The sequence below is a fragment of the Oncorhynchus keta genome, chromosome 33 (assembly GCF_023373465.1).
Source record: "Oncorhynchus keta strain PuntledgeMale-10-30-2019 chromosome 33, Oket_V2, whole genome shotgun sequence".
Lineage (NCBI taxonomy): Eukaryota > Metazoa > Chordata > Actinopteri > Salmoniformes > Salmonidae > Oncorhynchus > Oncorhynchus keta.
In genome coordinates this window covers 21,266,944-21,283,342 of record NC_068453.1, presented here as the reverse complement: position 1 = coordinate 21,283,342, position 16,399 = coordinate 21,266,944, and the positions used below count along the sequence as shown (strand labels likewise).

Below are 16,399 nucleotides of genomic sequence, written 5' to 3'. Positions count from 1 at the left end.
CATTTATTCTTGATGAGTACTAAATGCTCACACACATTACCACAGGTTATAAACTGAAAATGACGTCAGCGTTTTCCAAACTTTCCATTTCACAAACAGAGGGCCCCTCTAATTCTCAAGCCTCCGTTATCAGCACGAAGTCAAGGCCAGTCAGCATAAATCAACATTCCCGACCATTTTGGAGATGGCCCGTTCCCACCACCTGGAGATTTGTACAACTGAATGAACTTAAAGAACAGACCTTCATTGTTACTAAACTTCTTGACTACATTATATACAATTGTGAAAGGGAGCAAGAGGGACAGTACATTATAGCATTCGCACTAGTCAGTTTCTGATTGGAATGTATACATAATTAGTCATTTCAAACATATTTTCCTCTATCACAAAGGCCCTAAAATTGTTAAAGACTCCAGCCACCCTAGTCATTGACTGTTCTCTCTGCTAACACACGGCAAGCGGTACCGGAGCTCCAAGTCTAGGTCCAAAAGGCTTCTTAACAGCTTCTACCCACAAGCCACAAGACTCCGAACAGCTAATCAAATGGTTCCCCAGACTATTTGCATTAAAGTGGCCAGTGATTGGGTCTCAATGTAGGCAGGAGCCTCTCTGAGCTAGTGATTGCTGTTTAGCAGTCTGATGGCCTTGAGATAGAAGCTGTTTTTCAGTCTCTCGGTCCCTGCTTTGATGCATCTATACTGACCTCGCCTTCTGGATGATAGCGGGGTGAACAGGCAGTGGCTCAGGTGGTTGATATCCTTGATGATCTTTTTGGCCTTCCTGTGACATCGGGTGCTGTAGGTGTCATGGAGGGCTGGCAGTTTGCCCCCAGTGATGCGTTGTGCCGACCGTACCCCACTCTGGAGAGCCTTGCAGTTGAGGGCGATGCAGCTGCTGTACCAGGCAGTGATAAAGCCCTCGATTGTGCATCTGTAAAGTTTGTCAGGGTTTTGGTTGACAAGCCAAATTTCTTCAGCCTCCTGAGTTTGAAGAGGCGCTGTTGCGCCTTCTTCACCACACTGTCTGTGTGAGTGGACCATTTCAGTTTGTCTGTGATGTGTACACCGAGGATCTTCTCAACTGCTGTCCATTCGATGTGGATAGGGAGTGCTCCCTCTGCTGTGAAGTCCACGATCATCTCCTTTGTTTTGTTGACGTTGAGTGAGAGGTTGTTTTCCTGACACCACACTCTGTGTGCCCTCATCTACACCCTGTAGGCTGTCTTGTCATTGTTGGTAATCAAGCCCACTACTGTTGTGTCGTCTGCATGGCCACGCAGTCGTGAGTGAACAGGGAGTACAGGAGGGGGATGAGCATGCACCCTTGTGTGGCCCCAGTGTTGAGGGTCAGCGAAGTGGAGATGTTGTTTCCTACCTTCACCACCTGGGGGCGACCCATCAGAAAGTCCTGGACCCAATTGCACAGGGCCGGGTTGAGACACAGGGCCTCCAGCTTAGTAGCAAGTAATTTGCAAACCAAGTGCAAACCGATTCCACGTTTAGAATCGTGCGAAAATTACGTCAGTCAGTCGGGGGCCCTTAACACTAGACCGCTATAGCATGTCATTTGGACTGCTCATTAATGAATGAATTATTACTGTGGTATTTATTATGTCCTTCCCTCCATCCTTTACTTTTTCTAAATAAGTATACACTGAGTGTACAAAACATTAAGAACACCTGCTCTTTTCACGACATAGACTGACCAGGTGAATGCAGGTGAAAGCTATGAGCCCTTATTGGTGACACTTGTTAAATCCCCTTCAATCACCTTAGACGAAGGGGATGAGACAGGTTAAAGAAGGATTTTTAAGCCTTTAGACAATTGAGACATGGATTGTGTATGTGTGCCATTCAGAGGGTGAATGAGCAAGACAAAATATTTAACTACCTTTGAACGAGGTATGGTAGTAGGTGCCAGGCGCACCGATTTGAGTGTGTCAAGAACTACAACGCTGCTGGGTTTTTCACGCTCTACAGTTTCCTGTGTGTATAAAGAAAGGTCCACCACTCAAAGGGCATCCAGCCAACTTGACACAACTGTGGGAAGCATTGGAGTCAACATGGGTACGCTTTCGACAGCTTGTAGAGTCCATGCCCCAACGAATTGAGGCTGTTCTGAGGGCAAAAGAGGGTGCAACTCAATGTTAGGAAGGTGGTGTTCCTAGCATTTTGTACACTCGGTGTATATAACACACTGTTGTTGTAATAATGTTAATATCAAAAACAGAACCAGTTTTAGGAGGGCACATCATTTTTTGTATTGTTTTCCCTCATTGCTGCTCCTTCTCCCGACAGTAGGGCCTTCTTCACCTCCTTCTCCCGACAGTAGGGCCTTCTTCACCTCCTTCTCCCGACAGTAGGGCCTTCTTCACCTCCTTCTCCCGACAGTAGGGCCTTCTTCACCTCCTTCTCCCGACAGTAGGGCCTTCTTCACCTCCTTCTCCCGACAGTAGGGCCTTCTTCACCTCCTTCTCCCGACAGTAGGGCCTTCTTCACCTCCTTCTCCCGACAGTAGGGCCTGCTCACCTCCTTCTCCCGACAGTAGGGCCTTCTTCACCTCCTTCTCCCGACAGTAGGGCCTTCTTCACCTCCTTCTCCCGACAGTAGGGCCTTCTTCACCTCCTTCTCCCGACAGTAGGGCCTTCTTCACCTCCTTCTCCCGACAGTAGGGCCTTCTTCACCTCCTTCTCCCGACAGTAGGGCCTTCTTCACCTCCTTCTCCCGACAGTAGGGCCTTCTTCACCTCCTTCTCCCGACAGTAGGGCCTTCTTCACCTCCTTCTCCCGACAGTAGGGCCTGCTCACCTCCTTCTCCCGACAGTAGGGCCTTCTTCACCTCCTTCTCCCGACAGTAGGGCCTTCTTCACCTCCTTCTCCCGACAGTAGGGCCTTCTTCACCTCCTTCTCCCCCGACAGTAGGGCCTTCTTCACCTCCTTCTCCCGACAGTAGGGCCTTCTTCACCTCCTTCTCCCGACAGTAGGGCCTTCTTCACCTCCTTCTCCCGACAGTAGGGCCTTCTTCACCTCCTTCTCCCGACAGTAGGGCTCCCGACAGTAGGGCCTTCTTCACCTCCTTCTCCCGACAGTAGGGCCTTCTTCACCTCCTCCCTAGGGCCTCTCCCGACAGTAGGGCCTTCTTCACCTCCTTCTCCCGACAGTAGGGCCTGCTCACCTCCTTCTCCCAACAGTAGGGCCTTCTTTACCTCCTTCTCCCGACAGTAGGGCATGCTCACCTCCTTCTCCCGACAGTAGGGCCTGCTCAGCTCCTTCTCCCGACAGTAGGGCCTTCTTCACCTCCTTCTCCCGACAGTAGGGCCTTCTTCACCTCCTTCTCCCGACAGTAGGGCCTGCTCACCTCCTTCTCCCGACAGTAGGGCCTGCTCACCTCCTTCTCCCGACAGTAGGGCCTGCTCACCTCCTTCTCCCGACAGTAGGGCCTGCTCAGCTCCTTTTCCCGACAGTAGGGCCTGCTCAGCTCCTTCTCCCGACAGTAGGGCCTTCTTCACCTCCTTCTCCCGACAGTAGGGCCTGCTCAGCTCCTTCTCCCGACAGTAGGGCCTTCTTCACCTCCTTCTCCCGACAGTAGGGCCTTCTTCACCTCCTTCTCCCGACAGTAGGGCCTGCTCACCTCCTTCTCCCGACAGTAGGGCCTTCTTCACCTCCTTCTCCCGACAGTAGGGCCTGCTCACCTCCTTCTCCCGACAGTAGGGCCTGCTCAGCTCCTTCTCCCGACAGTAGGGCCTGCTCAGCTCCTTTTCCCGACAGTAGGGCCTGCTCAGCTCCTTTTCCCGACAGTAGGGCCTTCTCCCGACAGTAGGGCCTGCTCAGCTCCTTCTCCCGACAGTAGGGCCTGCTCAGCTCCTTTTCCCGACAGTAGGGCCTTCTCCCGACAGTAGGGCCTGTTCACCTCCTTCTCCCGACAGTAGGGCCTGCTCAGCTCCTTTTCCCGACAGTAGGGCCTGCTCAGCTCCTTTTCCCGACAGTAGGGCCTGCTCAGCTCCTTCTCCCGACAGTAGGGCCTGCTCAGCTCCTTCTCCCGACAGTAGGGCCTGCTCAGCTCCTTCTCCCGACAGTAGGGCCTGCTCAGCTCCTTTTCCCGACAGTAGGGCCTGCTCAGCTCCTTTTCCCGACAGTAGGGCCTGCTCAGCTCCTTCTCCCGACAGTAGGGCCTTCTCCCGACAGTAGGGCCTGCTCAGCTCCTTCTCCCGACACTAGGGCCTGCTCAGCTCCTTCTCCCGACAGTAGGGCCTTCTTCACCTCCTTCTCCCGACAGTAGGGCCTGCTCACCTCCTTCTCCCGACAGTAGGGCCTGCTCACCTCCTTCTCCCGACAGTAGGGCCTTCTTCACCTCCTTCTCCCGACAGTAGGGCCTGCTCACCTCCTTCTCCCGACAGTAGGGCCTGCTCACCTCCTTCTCCCGACAGTAGGGCCTGCTCACCTCCTTCTCCCGACAGTAGGGCCTGCTCAGCTCCTTCTCCCGACAGTAGGGCCTTCTTCACCTCCTTCTCCCGACAGTAGGGCCTGCTGCACTCCTTCTCCCGACAGTAGGGCCTTCTTCACCTCCTTCTCCCGACAGTAGGGCCTGCTCACCTCCTTCTCCCGACAGTAGGGCCTGCTCAGCTCCTTTCCCGACAGTAGGGCCTGCTCAGCTCCTTCTCCCGACAGTAGGGCCTTCTTCACCTCCTTCTCCCGACAGTAGGGCCTGCTCAGCTCCTTCTCCCGACAGTAGGGCCTTCTTCACCTCCTTCTCCCGACAGTAGGGCCTTCTTCACCTCCTTCTCCCGACAGTAGGGCCTGCTCACCTCCTTCTCCCGACAGTAGGGCCTTCTTCACCTCCTTCTCCCGACAGTAGGGCCTGCTCACCTCCTTCTCCCGACAGTAGGGCCTGCTCACCTCCTTCTCCCGACAGTAGGGCCTGCTCACCTCCTTCTCCCGACAGTAGGGCCTGCTCACCTCCTTCTCCAGACAGTTGAAGGTGACGTGCCCAGTTTATAATCACCCCTATAGTTTCCTAGCAACTGAACCAAAACTATACCGAAATGAGTCGACACCTCTGATGATTATTCTTCTGATTCTGATCCTGTCTGAACCTCCGAGGCCTAAGCTCTAAAAGCCAGAACGGTGCGCACTGAGCAGGTGCCCGCGCCACCACCGAATTAAATGGTGAGACAGGAGAGAGGAAGGACGGCACCATTTGAATAGAACAAGCTGGTGACAATGCTACAGTATTGTTGATTATGAGCACAACAAAATGCCATCACTGAGAGATCAGGCCCTACAACAGCAACGCACTCACAAGCTTTCGTTGTTTATGTGACATTTTACCAAAAGCAGACAATCATTGACTATTTTTGACTGCTGTCATATCTGCAGTTATATTCATTATAATGCCATTATTGCTTTTGTGCAGATTTGTACTATTTATCAAGCACACTTGGCGCTTATAATGATGTTTAGGCTATGAATGATTTCATAATTTGATCGCAAGTCTTGCTATATTGTTTTATTTTGACGTTATAATAAAAATAAGTTTTTACCATGTTCCAACACATAGTTGTAACACATAGTTGTATACCCTACAGTAACATACACTAACATAAACTGCTATGGTGTTATTTGTGTCATTTGAAGAAAATGTAGGGGAACAGGTTCTGGTATTAATGTTACGCAAGACCTTCATAAACGAAACCTAATGGCTGTTTTTGCAATAGCATATATGAAACGTAGTAATTACACTATTAGGATGTTGCAGTCAGAATGCTCATTAGCTCAAAGGGGGCCACCTCGAGGCCCAGCGGTTCCGGTGTTAAACACACAGCACCGAACGAACAGCAGATGGACGGCAGACGAGTGGCAGTTGAAAATTCGGTGCGGTGTGTGTGTGGTCCATTAGAGAAAGGATTGAAGGCAACAGAGCTTTAATGGGTTCATTCTATTCTCTCTCTTGAATCTCTCTTCAGCTCAGTATGTCTCCTCCTCCTCCTTTGTTATTGGACGGAAGTATTTAACCTTTACAGCCCAAATCTCTACCCCTCTCTCTCTCTCTCTCTCTCTCTCTCTCTCTCTCTCTCTCTCTCTCTCTCTCTCTCTCTACCTCTTTCTACCTCTTTCTACCTCTCTCTCTACCTCTCTCTCTCTCTCTCTCTCTCTCTACCTCTCTCTCTACCTCTCTCTACCTCTCTCTCTACCTCTCTACCTCTCTTTCTCTACCTCTCTCTACCTCTCTCTCTTCTATCTCTCTCTCTCTCTACCTCTCTCTCTATACCTCTCTCTACCTCTCTCTCTACCCCTCTCTCTCTCTCTCTCTACCTCTCTCTCTCTACCTCTCCTCTCTCTACCTCTCCTCTCTCTCTCTCTCTCTCTCTCTCTCTCTCTCTCTCTACCTCTACCTCTACCTCTACCTCTACCTGTACCTCTACCTCTACCTCTCTCTCTACCTCTACCTCTACCTCTCTCTCTACCTCTACCTCTACCTCTCTCTCTACCTCTCTTTATCTACCTCTCTTTATCTACCTCTCTCTACCTCTCTCTCTACCTCTCTCTCTCTACCTCTCTCTCTCTCTCTACCTCTCTCTCTACCTCTACCTCTCTCGCTCTCTCTACCTCTCTTTCTCTACCTCTCTCTACCTCTCTTCTCTACATCTCTCTACCTCTCTTTCTCTACCTCTCTCTACCTCTCTTTCTCTACCTCTCTTTCTCTACATCTCTCTCTACCTCTCTCTCTCTACCTCTCCTCTCTCTCTCTCTCTCTCTCTCTCTACCTCTCTCTACCTCTTTCTCTCTCTACCTCTCTCTCTACCTCTCTCTCTCTCTCTCTCTACCTCTCTCTCTCTACCTCTCTCTCTCTACCTCTCTCTCTCCTACCTCTCTCTCTCTACCTCTCTCTCTCTCTACCTCTCTCTCTCTCTACCTCTCTCTACCTCTCATCTCTCTCTACCTCTCCTCTCTCTACCTCTCTCTCTCTCTCTCTACCTCTCTCTCTAACTCTCTCTCTACCTCTCTCTCTACTCTCTCTCTACCTCTCCTCTCTCTACCTCTCTCTCTACCTCTCTCTCTCTACCTCTCTCTCTCTACCTCTCTCTCTCTACCTCTCTCTCTCTCCTCTCTCTCCTCTATCTCTCTCTCTCTCTCTACCTCTCTCTCTACCTCTCTCTCTATACCTCTCTCGACCTCTCTCTCTACCCCTCTCCTCTCTCTCTCTCTACCTCTCCTCTCTCTACCTCTCCCTCTCTCTCTCTCTCTCTCTCTCTCTCTCTCTCTCTACCTCTACCTCTCTCTCTACCTCTACCTCTACCTCTCTCTCTACCTCTACCTCTACCTCTCTCTACCTCTTTCTCTACCTCTCTCTCTACCTCTCTTTATCTACCTCTCTTTATCTACCTCTCTCTCTACCTCTCTCTACTACTCTCTCTCTACCTCTCTCTCTCTACCTCTCTCTCTCTCTCTACCTCTACCTCTCGCTCTCTCTACCTCTCTTTCTCTACCTCTCTCTACCTCTCTTTCTCTACATCTCTCTACCTCTCTTCTCTCTACCTCTCTCTACCTCTCTTTCTCTACCTCTCTCTCTACCTCTCTTTCTCTACATCTCTCTCTCTCTCTCTCTCTCTCTCTCTCTCTCTCTCTCTCTCTACCTCTCTCTCTCTACCTCTCTCTCTCTACCTCTCTCTCTCTACCTCTCTCTCTCTACCTCTCTCTCTCTACCTCTCTCTCTCTCTCTCTCTACCTCTCTCTACCTCTCATCTCTCTCTACCTCTCATCTCTCTCTACCTCTCTCTACCTCTCTCTCTACCTCTCTCTACCTCTCTATCTACCTCTCTATCTACCTCTCTCTCTACCTCTCTCTCTACCTCTCTCTCTCTCTCTACCTCTCTCTACCTCTCCTCTCTCTCTACCTCTCTCTACCTCTCTCTCTACCTCTCTCTACCTCTCTATCTACCTCTCCTCTCTCTCTACCTCTCTCTCTACCTCTCTCTCTACCTCTCTCTCTACCTCTCTCTCTCTCTCTACCTCTCTCTACCTCTCCTCTCTCTCTCTACCTCTCCTCTCTCTCTCTACCTCTCTCTCTACCTCTCTCTCTCTCTACCTCTCTCTCTACCTCTCTCTCTACCTCTCTCTACCTCTCCTCTCTCTCTCTCTACCTCTCCTCTCTCTCTACCTCTCTCTCTACCTCTCTCTACCTCTCCTCTCTCTACCTCTCTCTCTCTCTACCTCTCTCTACCTCTCCTCTCTCTCTACCTCTCCTCTCTCTCTACCTCTCTTTCTCTACCTCTCTTTCTCTCTCTCTCTCTCTCTCTCTCTCTCTCTCTCTCTCTCTCTACCTCTCTCTCTACCTCTCTCTCTCTCTACCTCTCCTCTCTCTCTCTACCTCTCTCTACCTCTCCTCTCTCTCTCTACCTCTCTTTCTCTACCTCTCTTTCTCTACCTCTCTCTACCTCTCATCTCTCTCTACCTCTCTCTACCTCTCTCTCTACCTCTCTCTCTGCCTCTCTATCTACCTCCTCTCTCTCTACCTCTCTCTCTACCTCTCTCTCTACCTCTCTCTCTACCTCTCTCTCTCTCTCTGCCTCTCTCTACCTCTCCTCTCTCTCTCTACCTCTCCTCTCTCTCTACCTCTCTCTCTACCTCTCCTCTCTCTCTACCTCTCTCTCTACCTCTCTCTCTACCTCTCTCTCTCTACCTCTCTCTACCTCCTCTCTCTCTCTACCTCTCCTCTCTCTCTACCTCTCTCTACCTCTCCTCTCTCTCTCTCTCTCTACCTCTCTCTACCTCTCCTCTCTCTCTCTACCTCTCCTCTCTCTCTACCTCTCTTTCTCTACCTCTCTTTACCTCTCTCTCTACCTCTCTCTCTACCTCTCTCTCTCTCTACCTCTCTCTCTACCTCTCTCTCTCTCTCTCTACCTCTCTCTCTACCTCTCCTCTCTCTCTCTACCTCTTTCTCTACCTCTCTCTCTACCTCTCTCTCTACCTCTCTCTCTACCTCTCTCTCCCTCTCTCTCTACCTCTCTCTCTCTACCTCTCTCTCTACCTCTCTCTCTACCTCTCTCTACCTCTCTCTCTACCTCTCTACTCTCTCTCTCTCTACCTCTCTCTACCTCTCCTCTCTCTCTCTACCTCTCTTTCTCTACCTCTCTTTCTCTACCTCTCTCTACCTCTCTCTCTACCTCTCTCTACCCCTCTCTCTCTACCTCTCTCTACCCCCTCTCTACCTCTCTCTACCCCTCTCTCTCTCTCTCCCTCTCTCTCTACCTCTCTCTCTCTACCTCTCTCTCTACCTCTCTCTCTCTACCTCTCTCTCTCTACCTCTCTCTCTCTACCTCTCTCTCTCTACCTCTCTCTCTCTACCTCTCTCTATCCCTCTATCTCTCTACCCCTCTCTCTCTCTCTCTCTATGCCTCCCTCTATGCAATGTAAACCATATGCCATGGCCGTCTCAGTCACCAGATCTCAACCCAATTGAACACTTATGGGAGATTCTAGAGCGGCGCCAGAGACAGCGTTTTCCACCACCATCAACAACAGCAAATGATGGAATTTCCCGTGGAAGAATGGTGTTGCATCCCTCCAATAGAGTTCAAGACACTTGTAGAATCTATGCCAAGGTGCATTGAAGCTGTTCTGGCTCGTGGTGCCCAATTCCCTATTAAGACACTTTATGTTTGTGTTTCCTTTATTCAAAGTTGATACCTGACATACAGTGCATTTGGGAAGTATTCAAACCCCTTGACTTTTTCCACATTTGGTTACGTTAAATCCTTAATATATTAATGATTCAATTGTTTTTCCCCCTCATCAATCTACACACAATACCCCAAAATGACAGAGCAAAAACAGCTCATTTATTAGAAATAAAAAAACTGAAATATCACATTTACATAAATATTCAGACCTTTTACTCAGTACTTTGTTGAAGCACCTTTGGCAGCGATTACAGTCTTGAGTCTTCTTGGGTATGACGCTACAAGCTTGGCAAACCAGTATTTGGGGAGTTTCTCCCATTCTTCTCTGCAGATCCTCTCAAGCTCTGTCAGGTTGGATGGGGAGCATCACTGCACAGCTATTTTCAGGTCTGTCCAGAGGTGTTGGATTGGGTTGAAGTCCGGACTCCGGCTGGGCCTCTCAAGGACATTCAGTTACTTGTTCTGAAGCCGAGCCTGCGTTGTCTTGGCTGTGTGCTTACGGTCGTTGTCCTGTTGGAAGAAGAACCTTCACATCAGTCTGAGGTCAGTCAGTGGAGGCCACTGTGTTCTTGGGTACTTTCAATAATGCAGAAATGTGTTGCTACCCTTCCCTAGATCTGTGATTTGGCACAATCCTGTCTCGGAGCTCTACGGACAATTCCTTCGACCTCATGGCTTGGTTTTTGCTCTGATGTGCACTGTCAACTGTGGGACCTTAGACAGGTGTGTGACTTTCCAAATCATGTCCAATCAATTGCATTTACCACAGGTGGACTCCAATCAAGTTGTAGAAACATCTCAGGGATGATCAATGGAAACAGGATGCACTTGAGCTCAATTTCGAGTCTCAAAGCAAAGGGTCTGAATACTTATGAGAAAAGGCTATTTCAGTTATTTTTTTTATTTTTATAGATTTGCAAAAATGTCAAAAAAACTGTTTTTGCTTTGTCATTAGATCGATGAACAAAAAAAAAGATGTAATACATTTTAGAATAAGGCTGCAACATAACAAAATGTGGAAAAAGTCAAGGGGTCTGAATACTTTCAAATGCACTGTAGGCAACCTTGCTTTTCTCATGTTTGCTGACATACCACAGGAGACACATGCCATCGCCTAAACACTACATACACATTACCATACTTCAATATAGTCAGACACTGATGACTCACACACACACACACACACACCCACACTAACTATAGCACTTATTGAAGAAGCTTGATAAGACAGGTGTTGTCCCACACTACAGAGCAGACAGGCCATGGTAAACCAGGAGTGTTTAGAGCATCTCTTCCCTGACACCAGTCTATTACAACATACTGTGGAGTACCTAGATTAATAGGAACAATATAGCTGAGGCATAAATATGCATTACCATCCTGTTGGGATAATGCCTTTCCACTTCCTTTATCCCCCACTCTTCCTTCCTTCCTCTCCTCCCTTGGATCTGCTGACTGAACGTGAGTCTAAGCCCCTTCGTCTTAGGCTCAGCGTTAGACACACAGGGGAGAGAGAGAAGGTGCCAGGGCCAGATATGAAAGACTGAGAATATAAACCTGGATCTAGTGGGTTGTATTCATTAAGTACCAAACAAGACAAACAGAAAGACTGGGATTCAATATAAACCTGGATCTTTTTTTTGTTGCAAAAATGTGGGTTGTATTCATTCTGTAGGGGAACAGGTTTTAGTCTGAAAGCAGGTGTCTGGGAGAATCAAATGGAGGAACAAAAAAAATTATGCAATGGGAGGGATAAATGTAACCTTCTCAGTGTCTACCTTTCCAAATAAATGAATGTATTCCTCTCCTTTCTTGTAGATCTCAGACTGGGTTTGTGTCGGTATTTTCATTTTTTTGTTGGGAAAAATGTTTTGAATTTGAGCCAGTTTGCTACAGTAGGAAAATAAAGCAACAGAACATTTGACCCATGGTTATAATTAATGGTCATTTTTGTAGGGGAACAGGTTTTTTAAAATTGGAAATTAGAAACGTTTTAAACCTTAAATAAGTTTTAAATGTCCTGCATTACAGGAAAGTTACCCTGCAACAGGGTGATAAAATTAAAATTCTCTACTCGGGGGGGAATGACGTTTTAATTATGTCGTAATGACGTTCTAATGAATGCTTTAATGACCTCAGTACTAATGCTTCACAGAGGTCATTAACACTCTTCCTCGCCTCCTTCTCTCCATCCTTCATTCCCTCTCTCGCACCACATTATTCAGCTGTGTTATTGCATTCACTTTTCAGACTGGCTACAGTAGTTCATCCTTCAAGTAATCTTTATTATTCCAAGATTGGGACATTTGATTGGCTGTGACAGATTCACACTTAAAACACTAGTTTCAATGAGCTTTCTCTGTCAATCCGCTGCTATGTTCTCTGTGGAGGTATATCCATAGCACCACACACACACACACACACACACACACACACACACACACACACACACACACACACACACACACACACACACACACACACACACACACACACCATATCATCATCACATCATCCATCAGTTTACCATTGTCACAGGAGCCGAGACATTATCACCTGTCACTCAAACAGCACCTGACTATGACGGGTAGGACTGTTGCTCGTGTGTTGAGACCCTCCATGTTTTTCTAATCTCCAGGTGATAACACACTTTTTCATTGTCGCCCCTTCGTTGATTTGACACCAGGCCCGATGGGAAATATGTTCATGTGAGGTGATTGTCAAGTAATGTGAGCCACGTTGACGGCAGTGTGTTGAAGGTCTTACCCAATCAAATGTATGTAACCCCCCACACTAAAACAGAAGTCGATGCTTATGAAAAGACATCCATTCAGCGGTTGTGCCATTCGTGACCCGTTTCAGGAAGCTAGGCGTATGTCGCACGTCACAACTTCACAGGAGAGGCATTTGAACATTTATTTCAATCTTTTTGGTGGGCTGAAATGCCTTTTGGAATGTGAAATTTCATGTGCTAAATAATAAACTTGTATGCCATCTGGAAATACGAATCAAATTGTTAAATTATGAGCCTAGTTTGTTTAGCGATCGAAAAAGGCAGGAAACTTCCCGCTAGCCATGATTGGCTAAGATAATGCATGGGCTGGACATGCCGAGAGATGAGTGTTGGTCTGCCATGTCACATGCTTCTGTCTATAACATGAGCTGCTCAGTGTGTATAAATAATCCTTGCTACCGCGGCTTTTTTTGAAAGATATAATGTTAGCCATGGAGAACTGCAAAGGTGTTGTTACTGCTCTCAACAGCATTGCTGCCCTGAATGTAGCAGGCGCTATTGACAAAGATCAGTGGGAAACAGTGGACTACTTTCTGCACACGGTCAACCGGAGTGACTTGTGGGTTAAACAAGCTGCGCAAACAAAACATAGTTAAAGGGGTTCTAGTCTGCCTTGAAGCGTTAATCCATGTATACGGATAAGAGTCTAGCTACATTATCAGATATTATACGTTTCTAATTCTGTCAGAATTGCAAGTTAAAGCCTACTGTTAGCCAGCTAGCAAACGTTTGCTTTCTGTCTCACTAACATAATGTGTATGATCTTTGTAGTAATATTATTTGTATCTCAGAAAGGCATTTGCGTCGCTAATTTTAGCCTTAATGTAACCTAGCTAGATAACATTGAACTTAGTTGGTTAGCTTTAGCTACCTGCATATTCATACTACAGCATTTCATGCTATGACAATCAGTTTGTATTGCTAGTAGTATGGGTTAGGATTATGATTTATTGCTTAGCTAGCTACATGTCTAAACAAAGGACTCCACTTCGCCAGATCATGATTACAGGACCCATCAAGTTACCAGGTGTGTGGGGGGGGTGATTAAGGCCATCTATTGTATTTCATGAACAGGTGTACATGTCTAGACAATAGTGACCCATCCACTTAGCTATTGTGACAATTGTGTCGGATAGGGGTGTGCCGACAATGACCGTAATCGTATCCGTAAATTGACACTAGATAGTTGTATTGGATGTTACTCTTGATCTGAAAAACTTAAGCATTTTAATATGCCTAAATAGATGTTGGCAAAATATCTCCCTGCACGTTGTAACGGTTCTCTTTTGGTGATGGAGAGTCGGACCAAACCGCAGCGTGTAGATTGCAATCCATGTTTAATCAACAAACGTAAACACGAATAAACACAAAACACTACAAAACAATAAACGTAACGAAAACTGAAACAGCCTATACTTGTCAACTAACACAGCGACAGGAACAAAGACACTAAGGACAATCACCCACGACAAACTCAAAGAATATGGCTGCCTAAATATGCTTCCCAATCAGAGACAACGATAAACACCTGTCTCTGATTGAGAACCACTCCAGACAGCCATAGACTTTGCTAGATACCCCACTAAGCTACAATCCCAATACCAACACCAAAACCCCAAGACAAAACACACCACAATACAAAAACCCCATGCCACACCCTGGCCTGACCCAATACATAAAGATAAACACAAAATACTTCGACCAGGGCATGACACACGTTCTCACTACAAAAAAAGCTTCAGATTAGGAACCGCGCACGGAGGGGTAGGTGTGTATGTGTGTGTGTCTGTGTGTCCTCAATTTGCAGAGGGCAGCCAGGTTTACTGTCACTCTGTCAGAATGCGCATTAGCGTTTCATCTTTTTGCCATACCCTTGCCCCACTTTTGAGATATTATGCACATTGATAGCTTGATAGCAATTATAAACTGGGTGGTTCGAGCCCTGAATGCTGATTGGCTGAAAGCCGCGGTATATCAGACCGTATACCACGGGTATGACCAAAAACATTAAAGGAAAAGCGATGGGGTGAAAGGAGTGGATGGAGAAATACAGTTTCATTTTATCCAATCAGAGCAGCAGATAGTTGCAAAAAATACTCTGAGCATAATCGTATCCCGAAAATAACCCATATCCGTTATGATACTGTCCTAATACTCGGCACACCACTAGTGTCTGAGTATGCAATAATATAATTATAAAATATTTACACAATATGTTTATCTGGACTATTTTATATTTATATTTTTCATATTGCTGCTATGTATATATGCAAGTAACTATTTCACTGTACCATTTACACCTTCTGTATTCTGTGCGTTATCTGATATAGTGTGTGTTTACCAGAGACGGTAATGTGAAGAACAACATGCTGTCACGTTCGTCATAAGGATCGGACCAAGGCGTAACGTGGTATGCGTACATTCTCTTTTTTTAAACTTTTTTTTATTTTACCTTTATTTAACCAGGCAAGTCAGTGAAGAACACATTCTTATTTTCAATGACAGCCTAGGAACAGTGGGTTAACTGTCTGTTCAGGGGCAGAACGACAGATTTGTACCTGATTTGTACCTTGTCAGCTCGTGGGTTTGAACTCGCAACCTTCCAGTTACTAGTCCAACGCTCTAACCACTAGGCTACCCTGCCTAGTGGTTAGAGCGAACAAACAACCAAACAAAATGTGAAGCTATACAAACTAGTGCTGACAGGGAACTGAACATAGACAAGATCCCACAACTAACAACGGGGAAATGGCCACCTAAATATGATCCCCAATCAGAGACAACGATAAACAGCTGTCTCTGATTGGGAACCATATCAGGCCAAAATAGACATACAAAAACCTGAGATGAATGAAAAAAAACCTAGACATACACAATCTAGAGTACCCACCCTAGTCACACCCTGACCTAACAAAAATATATAGAAAAACAGAGATATCTAAGGTCAGGGCGTGACGCAAGCACCAAAGTCATATTTGCATATAGGTCAAGGACTAGATAAAGTGTATTTTTACCTGTAGTTTGTCCTTATTGTAGAGTCCTACTTTCACCACTATAAGTCTTGAAATCTTTGATTGTTTACAACACTACCTTTACTCTCTCTGTCTACCACATGGCCTCACATGTGAATATTCTAAGGCTTAAGAGGGTGTGAACGATTGGGAATTGGGAATACTCCTCATCTGACCTCACATGGTCTAATGTTCAGCATCTCATTACATTACAGAGATGTCAGTCAGCAATGTTTAGTCACTACAGTTTATTGATGTCGCCTGTCAGTCAACACCAGAGCATTAGTTATGGCCATGACTCAGTCTCTCTCTCTCTCTCTCGCTCTCTCTGTCTCCTCCGTCTCTCTCTCTCTCCCTCTCTCTCTCTCCCGCTCTCTCCCGCTCTCTGTCTCCTCTCTCTCTCTCTCTCTCTCTCTCTCTCTCTCTCTCTCTCTCCTCCATCTCTCTCTCTCTCTCTCCATCTCTCTCTCTCTCTCTCTCTCCATCTCCTCCTCTCTCTCTCTCTCTCTCTCTCTCTCTCTCTCTCTCTCTCTCTCTCTCTCTCTCTCTCTCTCTCTCTCTCTCCTCTCTCTCTCTCTCTCTCTCCATCTCTCTCTCTCTCTCCTCTCTCTCTCTCTCTCTCCTCCATCCATCTCCTCTCTCTCTCTCCTCCATCTCCCTCTCTCTCTCTCCTCCATCTCCCTCTCTCTCTCTCTCCTCCATCTCCCTCTCTCTCTCTCTCCTCCATCTCCTCTCTCCATCTCTCTCTCCTCCATCTCTCTCCATCTCTCTCTCTCTCTCTCTCTCCTCCCATTTCTCTCTCTCTCTCTCTCTCTCTCTCTCTCTCTCTCTCTCTCTCTCTCTCTCCTCACACACACACACACACACACACACACACACACACACACACACACACACACACACACACACACACACA

At 47.1% G+C, this 16,399-nt stretch overlaps 1 protein-coding gene and 1 long non-coding RNA gene across 16 annotated transcripts in view; one reads left to right on the top strand and one right to left on the bottom strand.

Moving 5' to 3' along the window:
* LOC118366373 (membrane-associated guanylate kinase, WW and PDZ domain-containing protein 2-like) overlaps positions 1–16,399 on the top strand; it is a 237,559-nt gene that overhangs the window by 98,981 nt on the left and 122,179 nt on the right.
* LOC127914644 (uncharacterized) lies at positions 1,110–6,044 on the bottom strand. Of its 15 annotated transcripts, none has more exons than XR_008089192.1 (6): positions 4,682–6,044; positions 3,909–4,621; positions 3,417–3,780; positions 3,296–3,356; positions 2,529–2,776; positions 1,110–2,498 (listed from the first exon to the last, which is right to left on the bottom strand). It is a non-coding gene; the product is annotated as an uncharacterized LOC127914644 (long non-coding RNA). The 15 variants fall into 15 exon arrangements; XR_008089203.1 differs by having other exon boundaries at positions 3,296–3,416; positions 3,508–3,780; XR_008089205.1 differs by having other exon boundaries at positions 3,296–3,476; positions 3,691–3,780.